This window comes from Trichosurus vulpecula, chromosome 5, assembly GCF_011100635.1.
Source record: "Trichosurus vulpecula isolate mTriVul1 chromosome 5, mTriVul1.pri, whole genome shotgun sequence".
Lineage (NCBI taxonomy): Eukaryota > Metazoa > Chordata > Mammalia > Diprotodontia > Phalangeridae > Trichosurus > Trichosurus vulpecula.
The window spans coordinates 87,078,315-87,091,583 of record NC_050577.1 but is presented as its reverse complement, the minus strand read 5'-3'; the positions used below and the strand labels follow the sequence as shown (position 1 = coordinate 87,091,583).

General features: G+C 36.7%; 1 protein-coding gene across 1 annotated transcript in view; it reads right to left on the bottom strand.

Annotated features, from left to right (window-relative positions):
• The window catches only part of LMBR1 (limb development membrane protein 1), a 198,603-nt gene that overhangs the window by 121,343 nt on the left and 63,991 nt on the right, over nucleotides 1-13,269 (bottom strand). The window lies entirely within an intron of this gene.

Sequence of the window (13,269 nt, the reverse complement as noted above, 5' to 3'; positions counted from 1 at the left end):
TCAGGGAATGATATTTTTTCCCATTTGACCACTTCCCTTCTTATCCTAAGCACATTGATTTTGTTTGTGCAGAAGCTTTTCAACTTCATGTAATCAAAGCTATCTATTTTATTTTCTGTAGTAGCCTGCATGCCTTGTGTGCTTAAGAATGAGTTTATTTTAGGTGAAAATCTGTAAGTTTAATCACAATTTCTCCAAGCCCTCCATCAGAAAAATGCTTGACTGGGGGCAGAGCCATGATGGCAGCTGGAAAGCAGGAACTTGCATGAGCTCCCCCACCCAGCTCCCTCCAAACACCTATAAAAATGGCTCTGAACAAATTCTAGAACTGCAGAACCCACGAAATAGCAGAGAGAAGCAGGGCTCCAGCCCAGGACAGCTTGGATGGTCGCTGGGTAAGGTCTATCCCACAGAGCTGGGAATGGAGCGAAGCAGAGCCTAGCATGAGCTGCATGTGGACCAACCAGACCAGGAGCCAAGCAGAACAGGCCCTAGAGCCCTAAATCACTGAGCCATGGCAGTTACCAGACTTCTCAACCCACAAACACCAAAGACAACAGAGAAGGTTAGTGGGAAAAGCTGCGGGGGGACAGAGTGAAAGGAGTTCACGGTTTGGCCACCACCCCAAGGGCAGAGGAGGTGGTGCAGCTACAGAACTACAGCTGCAGTTTCTTCCAGCCCCAGGCCCACCTGGTGGGAGGAGTTAAGTGGCAGATCTAAGCAGGGGTGCAGAGCCAGCTTAGATCTGAGTCCAGTCCAGGTTGGCAGTTCTTGGGGGAGGAGGAGCGCTGGTGTGGCAGAGCTGGCTGTATAGAAATAGCTCTGAAAACAACAGCACAGCCCCTCAAGCTAGGTACAAAATACTCTCTACTCTACAAGCAGTCATACCCTGACCAAAAACTCAAGGGTCGAGTAAGTTGGCTAGGAACATGGCCAGGCAGCAAAAATAGACTCAGATTCAGACTCAGACTTTGGAATCTTTCTTCAGTGACAAAGAAGACCAAAACATACAGCCAGAAGAAGTCAACAAAGGCAAACAGCCTACATCAAAAGCCTCCAAGAAAAACAGGAACTGGTCTCAGGCTATGGAAGAGATCAAAAAGGATTTGGAAAAGCAAGTTAGAGAAGTAGAGGAAAAATTGGGACGAGAAATGAGAGTGATGCAAGAAAACCATGAAAAACAAGTCAATGACTGGCTAAAGGAGACCCAAAAAAATACTGAAGAAAAAAACACCTTAAAAAATAGACTAACTCAAACAGCAAAAGAGCTCCAAAAAGCCAATGAGGAGAAGAATACCTTAAAAGGCAGAATTAGCCAAATGGAAAAGGAGGTCCAAAAGACCACTGAAGAAAATACTACCTGAAAAATTAGACTGGAGCAAGTGGAAGCTAGTGACTTGATGAGAAATCAAGATATTATCAAACAGAACCAAAGGAATAAAAGAAATGGAAGACAATGTGAAACATCTCACTGGAAAAACCACTGACCTGAAAAATAGATCCAGGAGACATCATTTAAAAATTATTGGACTACCTGAAAGCCATGATAAAAAAAAGAGCCTAGATATCATCTTTCAAGAAATTATTAAGGAGAATTGCCATGATATTCTAGAGCCAGAGGGTAAAATAGAAATCAAAAGAATTCACCAATCACCTCCTGAAAAAGATCCCAAAAAGAAAACTCCTAGGAATATTGTCGCCAAATTCCAGAGCTCCCAAATCAAGGAGAAAATACTGCAAGCAGCCAGAAAGAAACAATTTCAGTATTGTGGAAACACAATCAGGATAATACAAGATCTAGCAGCTTCCACATTAAGGGATCAAAGGGCTTGGAATATGATATTCTGGAGGTCAATGGAGCTAGGATTAACACCAAGAATCACCTACCCAGCAAAACTGAGTATCATGCTCCAAGGCAAAATATGAACTTTCAATAAAATAGAGGACTTTCAAGCTTTGTCAGTGAAAAGACCAGAGCTGAATAGAAAATTTGACTTTCAAATACAAAGAGAAATCATAAGGGACTTACTAAAGTTGAACTGTTTTGTTTACATTCCTACATGGAAAGATGATGTGTATAATTCATGAGACCTCAGTATTAGGGATATATATAGACAGAGGGCACAGGGTGAGTTGAACATGAAGGGATGATATCTAAAACAAAAAATCAAATTAAGGGATGAGAGAGGAATATATTGAGACAGGGAGAAAAGGAGAGATAGAATAGGGTAAATTATCTCACATAAAAGTGGCAACAAAAAGCAGTTGGGAGGGAAGAGGGGGCAGGTAAGGAGGATTGAGTGAATCTTGCTCTCATCAGATTTGACCCAAGGAGGAAATAACATACACACTCAATTGGGTATCTTACCCCACAGTAAAGAAGGAGGAAGGAGATAAAAAAGGGGGGACGATAGAAGGGAGGGCAGATACCGGGAGGAGGTAATCAAAAGCAAACACTTTCAAAAAGGGACAGGGTCAAGGGAGAAAATTGAATAAAAGGGGATAGGATAGGAAGGAGCAAAAAAGTCTTTCACAACATAAGTATTGTGGAAGGGTTTTACATAATGATATGCATGTGGCCTATGCTGAATTGCTTGCCTTCTTAGGGAGGGTGGGTGGGAAGGGAAGAGGGGAGAGAATTTGAAACTCAAAGTTTTAAAAACAGATGTTAAAAAAAAAAGTTTTAGCATGCAACTACGAAATAAGATACACAAGCAATGGGGCACAGAAAGCTATCTTGCCCTACAAGAAAGTAAGAGAAAAGGGGATGGGGGGAGTGGGGTGACAGAAGGGAGGGCTGACTGGGGAATGGAGCAACCAGAATATATGCCATCTTGGAGTGGTAGGGAGGATAGAAATGGGTAGAAAATTTGTAATTCAAACTCTTGTGAAAATCAATGCTGAAAACTAAAATATTAAATAAATTAAATAAATTAATTTAGAAGTGGGGCCTGGGAAGGGGCAAGCCTCCATCCCTGGGGTCTTTTGTTTTCCTTCCTACCCTCAGCACTTAATATGGCACTCAATAAAGGCTAAATTTATCAAAAAATATTATTACTATTACTACTATTTACTTGAGAGAAGGAACTATATTTACTTTTTTTTAATACTCAGCACCTAGCTAATAAAACTTTCCATATAATAGGAACACGTTTGTTGAACTGAACAGAACGAAACAGAAATTTTGCATAGAAAAAAAAGAGGGAGCTTTTAACCTACTTCTAATAAATCTCTCTCCTTTTTTTAAAGAAGTTTTCAAACTTGCTTTGGGGGAGTGGATTTGGTACTATAGAGTACTGTTGTGTGAAATTTACTGTCATGCTCTGTTGGGACTAACAACTGAAAGGTATGGTATAGCCTTTTATACTACTAAGACTTGAAAATTCTGGTTGCAAGAATAGTAGCTCACATTTACTGAATCCCATTTTTACACTGACCTGTAATTCTACTACCATAGGGAATTCCTGGCAAGGAAACTTTCTTTACCAATGCAGATCTGCAACTTTTGGGGGCCTAATTTCTAGAGTTGGAAATTTGTCCGGGATGCTGAGAGACTAGTATGTGTCAGAGACTGAAATGCACATTAAAAGAAAAAAAATCTGCTGGTGGAGGACAGCGAGCAGAGAATAAACCTAAAACAAACCCCTATATAGACACTGTGTCCAAAAGAGCCAAGCTCAGTTGTGAATTACAAATGCCTTTAGAGCGAAAACATGAGTATCAGACCTGCTCAGAATTTTTGGTTTCGGCTTGTGCCAATTGTACACAGATTTGGCAATACATGAGCCCAGGTGGGGGTGGGGAAAAATGTCTCACCCCAGCTTTTCTTCCCTTTTATTGACTTCTATAGTTAAGAGGTTTTGTTTCTTTGCTTTGGGCTTTCACAGGGGCAAAAACCTTTTGAACAACTGCCAGTCAAAGTTTGAGAGGTTTTAACATTAGAATTAAATTGTACAATACCATACTGGATTGTGAACTTGATTAATAAGTTTGTACAAATGTGTTCAAAATAAACAAGTTGTCATTTGAAAAAAAAAAAAAGAAAAATTCTTAATATTTAGGCAGAGATTGGGCTCTCTACCTAACTTTACATTTATAGCAATCTCTAGTTAACTCCTGGCTTCTTTATGACTGAGAGAAAATTCAGTTTACTGAAAACATTATAAGCAACAAAAGAATAGATTACACTATAGTATTTGTGGATAAAATGGCAGCAAGAAGGGCAACCAACCTTTAGAGAAGGTTGAGAAAGAGTCAACCTGTTCTTGGCACTTCCCTCAGCTAAAGTCTTCTATTCCAAGATGCCTGTAGAGTCCAGAATGCTCTACAATATCTCCTATCTTTGTTCCTCAGGGATGTGCTAGAAGACCATGATTGCTTCAACATCTCAAATTAATCTGTTTCTAACCAGCTTGATATTCTATATTGACTCCTGGGGCACAGCCAACTTTCTTTAATATATCAAAGATTTTGTGAAACATTACTATAATTTTGAGATTTCATACAGTTGATGGTCTATGAGGTTAGTTGATTGTGCAGATGCTTTACTTTAAGTGGTTGAGTTACCCTACTCTCACATTAGCAAATCACATTGACCCAAACTGAGATACAGGACTGAAGATTTCAAGTAAATTTCACTAAAAGATCCCTGGCAAAAAGGGTTATAGTCAATCCTCAACCTTCACAAGCATAGCATTCCTAGAAAACAACACAAAGGTCAAAAACAGGAATATGTTGAATCTATGGGGAAAAGGGGGTTAGGTTCCCATGTCCACCAAAAACTTTAATCTTTCACTAGAGATTGCTGAAAACACTCTTTTCTGCATAAAAAATTCTTTTTAACAAAACATTAATTCTGATAATATGTACTTTTCCTAACACAGTAACCATGAAATGCAATACACGAAATAAAATCAGTAATGTAACCTTTTGTGCTAATGTCTCAATAAAAGACATTGACTTCAGACAATATACTTTTCATAACACATGGAATCTACAGTACCATAAATAGAACAAATAAAATTCTTAAAACTAAAACATTTTTTCACCTGAATCTTGTCTTCTATTGTGTCAGATGGCAGTATGAGGGCATTGTATTATATACTATACTGCTGTAAACTTCTCTACGTTGGCTACCCTTTGAAAACTAAGGGAATGGTTGCTAGGACTTTAGTCACTTCTATCAGAAGCTGATGAGACTGGTGACGTCTCGATGTAACCTTAAAGCCCAGAGGACCTACACTATGCTTTGGGAGAGCAACCGCAACACAAAACTTGAGTTTTAAAGGCAAACAATAAAAATATGTAACAAAAGCACATGGAGCTCTTTACAATAGCAGGGTAAACAAGACCAGTCAAGCACCCAATAGGATATCAGCCACTCCACAAACATGCATGCATCACACCTCTCATTTTTTCTCTACTGCACATGGCCATGAATGTGTGAGATTGCCAATGCAAAAGTGAAAATGAGGTTACTTCACACAATGCTTGAAGTCACAAAAGATAAATGTGCAAATGTTGAGGATTGACTGTATATCAATCTGTTCCTTGTATAAGGCCTTCACAATTCTTAGATACGGACTTACCCTCTTAGGAAATATTTTAAAAGGGTATGAATTTTTTTTTACCATATACTTCTTATTTCAAAATATAACAAAATCTCAGAAAAGATGTCATAGCCCAACCAGTCCAATGAAAAAATCTGCTATACAACATATCTGACAAGGAACACCCAGCCACTACTTGAAAAGTTTTAGAGTGCTAAAGAAGGGAAACTCACTCCCTGTAAAGTAGGTCATTTCATTTTGGGATCATTCTAATTGTTAGGAAGTTCTTCCTTAAACTGTGCCTAAATTTACCTCTTTGCAACTTCTACCCATTACTCCTACTTCTGTGCTCTGGGAACAAACAGAATAAATATGATTCTTCTTCCCCCATGCCAGCTCCCAAATGAAGGGTGAACAACGGGACTATTACCCCACTATTCTTGGAAGCCATATCTCTCTTATTGTAGCCCAAGATTGCAATAGTTTTTGTGGCTGCCACATCATACTACTAACTCACACTGAGCTTGCAATCCACTAAAATTGCAGATTTTTTTCAGAACTGCTGTCTAACCACACTTCCCCACACTTATGAAGATGGTGTTTTTGTGCCCAAATGAACCTATTTACCACTCTTGAATTTCAGCTTATTAGATTCAGCTCAACATTTTAGCATGCCAAAATTTTTTTGAATAATGACTCTGCCATCCAATATCTTAGCTATCTATCCCAGCTTTGTGTCTGCTAAATTGATGACCATGACATCTACTCCTATATCTAAATCATTAATAAAAATGTTAAATAGCACATGGCCAACCACAGATCCCTGCAGAACTCAACTAGAAAGCATAAATAATTCTTTGTGGTCATCCAAACATTTGAATTCATCTGACTGTATTATCAGTCTAAGCCCTTCCTTGATCATCCCTTTTCTCCCAATATAGGGAAAAATGACCAACTGTTTTGTTTCATCCTTAATTCTCAGCTCATTCTGAGCTTTAGCATTCCTGACACTTTTTATGAACTATGCCATTATAATTATCGCCGTTACCTGATCTTGCTTCCATATTCTGTACCTTTCCTTTTAAAATCGGTCTCCAGAAAAAATTGCATTTTCCCTCCTTATTGGAATAATTTTATTCTGTTAAGAATTTCATTCTTAAACCTCCCCCATACCTCTTGGGTTGATTGCCCCTCAAGTATTTTACTCTATGAAAACCTACCTATCTTGACTCTCAACCCTTTTGAAAAATGCTTTTCCAAAGTCTAGGGTAAATGCATGACTATGCTCAGCTTTCCTATCCTCTATCATGAAATTTAGGGCAGAGCAGCCACTAGGATTCTCACTTGCTACTGAGAATCTTATCAAGACTAGAATTTCCCTTCATTGGTTCCTTTTGATGAAACCTTTTAATAATTTCATCCTGAGACTTAACTTAGGCAAGTCAAGAAATTTTTAGATGTTTCAGACTTGACAGAAAGAGAACTCTAAGAGAGGCCTAAAGAACTGATGTCCCATATCAACACAATCTGTTTCCCAAACTTCTCATCTCTTGTTCTTCTTTCCACACAAGTAGTACTCCAATGAAAAAAAATTCATTTTTTTCCTCCACTGACCATCATCCAAATGCTCTCTATAGCACTTGGAATCCCTCTGTTTCATGGATTTCCTCACATGAAAATATCTTCTTAATATATAATACTGTGCTCCTTCTCTTTTACTTTTCCTTTTAAATAAGACAGATGCATTCAAAGCCATATTCCATTCATAAGCTTCTCATTCCAATCAGTCTAAATGGTATCTGTGAGGTCAAATTTGCCTTCTTTTGAAAAGCCCATAAAAAGGATGTTTTCTAAATTGTGAGAATTTGTATATAGACATTTGAGGCTAGGAGATTTTATTATTGGTTCCTTTCTAGGTGTCTTAAGCACTCTTCTTTTTCCTTCATTGTAGCTACTCTGTGAAATCAACCATCATTAGCCACATCAACTCTATTTTTTCAGTGTCCTTTCTATTCAAAGATCATTTCCTTAGCAGATAAAGCACGAGCAAAATCAGCAGGCAGCGCTGCTTTCTCTCTACTATCCATTACCACCATCTATCCCATCCACTTCCAGCAACAGTATTATACCTCCTATGATCCTCTCAATGTGGGGGGTGGGAAAACCTTTTTGTTGTTGGTAGCTATCTTGGTCAAATTCAAATTATTCTGAATTTTAGTTCACTATTCCTACAGGACTATACTACACTTTTATATCCATCTTCTGATACCTGATCTAGCTTTCATTTTCTGCATGTCTGTGCTTTTTTTCAAATTTATGATGGTAGTTTTCAGAAGAAGAAATGCTATCAACAACCATATTTTTAAATGCTCTAAATAATTAATAAGAGAAATACAAATTAATATAATTCTTTAATATCACCTTATCATTCATTTATTCAGTGAGCATTTATGAAGCATGAGGTACTGTGTTAGGCACTAGCGATGAAAAAATACAAATGAAACAGTCTACACTCAAAGAATTTATACTGTACTGAAGGGAAACAAAATTCACCCAGAAAACTAAAAACTAAATAGATATAAAATGGACAAAAAGGAATTTTAGAAAAAGTACTGGCAAGTGGAGTAAGGGGGATCAGGAAAGGATTCCTGTAGGAGATAGCATTAAAAGCTTTGAAAGAAGGAATTGGCAAGGAAAGAGCACATCATAAGTATGAAGGAAAGCCTGTCCAAAGGAACAAAGGTGGAAAGTAGAATGTTGTTTATGGAGGAACAGCGAGTAGGCCAATTTGGTGCAAATGAAGACTACGTGAAGGAAAATAATGAGCAATATACCTGGAAAGGTGGGCTGGACTCAGATTGTGAAGGAAGATCTTCACAAGCCAAATGCAGAAATGTATATTTTATCCTAGAGACAAGAGTCAGTCAGTCAATTAATTTTTATTACTCACTTACTATATGCCAGGCACAAACTGAGCTTAGCACTGGGAGTCACTAGAGTTACTTTAGTAAAGAAATGATATGGTCAGATCTGTTCTTTAGGAATATCAATCTGGCAACTGTAGAGAGAATTGACTGAATCTAACTTGCAAAGTTGGAAACACAAATGTAAAAGGAGCTGTGGAAAGATACAAACATTAATACGCTATTGAAAGTGCTGTGAATTGGTCCAACAGTTCTAGAAAACGATCTGGAATAATGTAAGAAAAGTAATTAAACTGTTCATACTCTTTGATTTAGTGTGTATATCACTGGAGGCCTTTCTCTAGAAGTCTTGAGATTGCATGGATAGCAACAGATAGGCAGGCTGACTTTCATATATCTGTGAAGTGTTTAGCACAGTACCTGAAATATAGTAAGAGCTTAATAAATGAAAATACTCCCTTCCTTTCCCTTTCAGTTACCTCTTGCTCCTTCTAAATGACCAATCCATTTCCTTTCCAGTAATAAATCTCCAATTACATTCTTTATGCCAGTGCGATCAAACTCAAAGCTGCCAAAACTCCCTGAATGGGGCCTAACCAGATTAAAACATAATGGGGAAATGTTTAACATTAAAAAATAAATTAAAATACAATACAATATAATGTTAATTTTTGGTTTCCTAAGTCAATATGCAGCCTGCAGGTATCCGTTTCTATTTGAATATGATACTACAAATTCACACTATCCAATTTATCATTAGTAATATGTCATGCAGCTACAGTTCTTTAGAGATAGAGAGATTCCACGGTTCACAAACTACCAGAACACCACTATTTTTTTAAAACAAAAGCAGATCCATTTGTACAAAAATATTTATAGAAGCTCTTTTCATGGTGGCTAAGAATTGAAAATTGAGGAGATGCCCATCAACTGGGAAATGGCTGAACAAGTTATGGTATATGATTGCAATGGACCATTACTATGTTATAAGAAATGATGAGCAAAACGATTTCAGAAAAACCTAGAAAGACTTACAAGAACTGATAGAGTGAAGTAAGCAAAACCAGAACATCCCTACACAGTAACAGCAATATTGTATGATGAAAAACTGTGAATGACTTAGCTATTCTCAGTAATACAAAGATCAAGACAATCCCAAAGGACTCATAATGAAAAATGCTATCTACTTCCAGAGAAAGAACTGATGACATCTGAATACAGAGCAAAACATACTATTTTCACTTTTTCCTTTATATTTGTTTGAGTTTTCTTCCACAAAATGAATAATATGAAAATGTTTTACATTACTGCACATGTATACCTTTTATCAGATTGCTTTATAGTCACAGGAAGAGGGGAGGGAAGAGAGATGGAGAATTTGGAACTCAAAACTTTTTTAAAAAATGAATTTTAAAAACTGTTGTAATTGTAACTGGGGAAAAAATAAAATATTTTTTAAAAGCAGAATTTGTTGCAGAAAGAAACACAGGGTCATTAAAACTACTGTACAATTTCCCAAAAGCAATCACACATGCTTTCCTTATCCTTTTCAATTGTGAGCCTGGCTTACTATCCATCCACACTGTTCAACCACTGATGGACCAGCTCTATGGGCAATCCATCCAACTGCACATCTGAATTGCATCCCACTGTCAGTCAGTAAATAAACACTTATTAAGGACAGATACTGTGCTAAACACTAGGGATACAAAGAAAGACAAAAGACAGTCCCTGTCTTTAATGATTTCACAATCTAATGAGGAAAATAAATTGCAAATAATTATGTACAAATATTCTCTATATAGCATAACTTGGAAATAATGAAGAGAGAGAAGGCACTAGAATTAAGAAGTATTTAGAAAGGCTTCCTGTAGAAAGTGGGATTTTAGCTGTGACTTGAAGGAAGTCAGAGAAGCCAAGAGACAGAGATGAGGAGGAAGATGTTCAGAAGTAGGGAATGGCCAGTGCAAAATGCCTGTAGTTAGGGGATAGAGTGCTGAGGCTCTGGAACTGCAAGGTGGTCAGTGGATCACAGAGTAAACACTGCCACTTCAACACTAGATGTTTTTTAATCAATTTGGATTTTTTCTTCTGAATGACTACAGAACTCAACTGAGAAGTTCTACAGAGATCCAAGACTTCATGATATCAGCATTGTGCCAATGATAAATGAAATCATTTGAAGGACATGACCAAATCAGAAGTAATATGATTACTACTTGGACTCTACATGAAGATGGCAAAAGAAGAAGTTTCCTGTCTAGGTTTACTGGGTATCAATAATGAGAAAAATTAAAGTTCTCTGTTGTTTCAAATGTGAAGGGAAAAAAACAAATTGTACTCTGCATTTTAGGCCAGAAACAATTTATTAATACATAAGCATTTTTGCTTGGAAGGAGGTTCGAGGTAGTTCCCCTTGCTAATGAATACTCTCTCACCTAAAAAACTTCCAATTTACATCTATAGTAATCATGAAATAAGACAAAATTCCACAGCAAAGTAAAATGAAGCTATATAGTTGAAATTTAGGGGATTTGATTTAACGAAGAGAATATTAATAATGATGATAATGTCAAACTCAGGTACAACCCTGGAGAAAATATTTGCCCCAAACCAACTACTTCTTCTTTAACTACTAAATTCCCTCTAATGATTCCCTTTTCAATCTAATAGACAAGAGTTACCTTTTAAAACTGTTTTATGTAAAATAATGTTCTCATTCTTACTTTGGTCAACATAGATAAGGCAAGCTTCTTTATGGATCTCAGTCTTAGCACATTAAGATAACTCCCTAAAAATGATTAAGTTTTCTACTCAAGGAAGACTAATTAGGTCTTTGACTCAAGTGAGACCAAGATATTCAGACCAGGACACTGTCATAATACTCTATCTTTAAGTTTTATAATATAATTGAGACCTTAGCACCATATGCTTTCACACAAGTAATCTAGTGTGATTCTGATGTATGAAAAGAGAAAGCTTGCTGAAGGAGCCTCAACATCAGCATTTTGCTTTATGGCAGCCAACAAGCACAAAAGGATCTTGTATTCTAGCCATCTCACAGAAAATTCTGGAATAGCAAAGATATGTTCTAACATGGAATACTGTTTATAAAACTGTGCTTGCTCCTTTAGTGACACAGCTGTTCCATCAGTACATATATTGTGAAAACCCTCAATACATGTCTAAGTGATTCTCAGGAGAAAAAAAAAGAAAGGATTGATAAGAAGGCATATGGATTAGTAGTTACTGTTGTTCTTATGACTCCCTTATTTCAGTAATAATAAGATTTGGGTGTTTTTTTTACCATGCTTTTGGTATATTCCCCTCCTTCAGGATCTTAAGAATCAATTCTGCAAATGCCCTTACAGATGTGTTACACCTAGCACAGACTTTCTTCATATATATTCGCTCTGGTACAGCTCCTTTTCCAATCTTTTGTTTTGTTTTTTCATGGCCATGTTTACCTTCCTCTACATAAGCTCTATATAAGCACACCTGGGCCCGTAATGTTGATGTGGTAGTTATACTGTCTGTGACGGGAAAGAGAGTTTATTCTAAAAATCTGTGCTGAGCTCTTCCATCTTTCTCCTTATCATTCTCCTTAGAATTTCAGTCTTAAATGTTCTTAGAATGGCTCTGCTTCATTGGTTTTCTTGCCTTCTTTAAACTGGCTTCTCTCCATTGCTTCTCACTGTCTTTGGAGGCAAATCTGGTTATAATTCTCCACTGCTCTTCAAATACACTCTCTTCTACAAATACGTTTATATTCTAAACCAGTAATGACCTTGAGTGCCATCTCTCTCAACTTGATAAGCAAGTTAAATATTTGCTGAATAAGAGGGTTTTTTTAGGTTCTTTTGATCTCAACAGATTTCTATCACTTAAATTCTAGAATGAAATTGTTGTAAGGGATGCCAATTCCTTTTCTTCCATCTATTTTCCAATTTTCAGTGTCAACAACTTGTTTAAATAGGTCAGGTTGGAGTTTTTAATTGAATGCTTTATCTTTTTCTCATTTTTATTCTTTTTTCTATCTTTGTATTAATCTATTTTTTACAATTTTTCTGCTTCGTTCTCTATAACACATGTTGGCACATAACTTGCAACTGTTTTCATGGTGGTCTTTTGGCAAATACTTAATATAAGCACTTAAATACAAAATGGCCAAATTCTCCATGAAATGACATTTCTAGTTGCTTTTGGACTCCCCACAAAGCCAATTCCACCAACTCCTTTATTGGTTTTTCTAAATAAAACCTGTGTGCTATCTTTTCATTTAGCTGCAATTTCTTTTTCTGATATGGTTTATAATGAGAATATCAAGATTCATATGATTCAATTCCTTCAGTGATATGTGAACTCATGCATTTTCATATATTTTCTCATTAGATTCTTACTCCCTGTGGGAGATAATACATGTCCTTACATACCTATTTTACAGATAAGGAAACCAATTCAGAGTGGTAGAGGTTAACAACTTACACATGTCGCTCGTGAGTGACAAAGCGAGTCTCAAAAACTGGTCTTCTAACCTCAAATCTAGTATATTTGCCACTATACCACATGGGCAGCAAGTGCAGAAAAGAGAGGTAGAAAAGGATAAAAAGGAGATGTATAAAAACCCTTTAGCCATGTTATTCATAGAGCTATGATCATAGAGTCATTGCTCCTTTGTATTTTTCCTTTATTAACTAAAATAAATGGGCTAATTTCATGTAATTAACATAAATGATTAATATCTTTTTTTAAGGAAATGTTTCATTTGGTCTTCCTAGATTTATTCCATCTGCTCA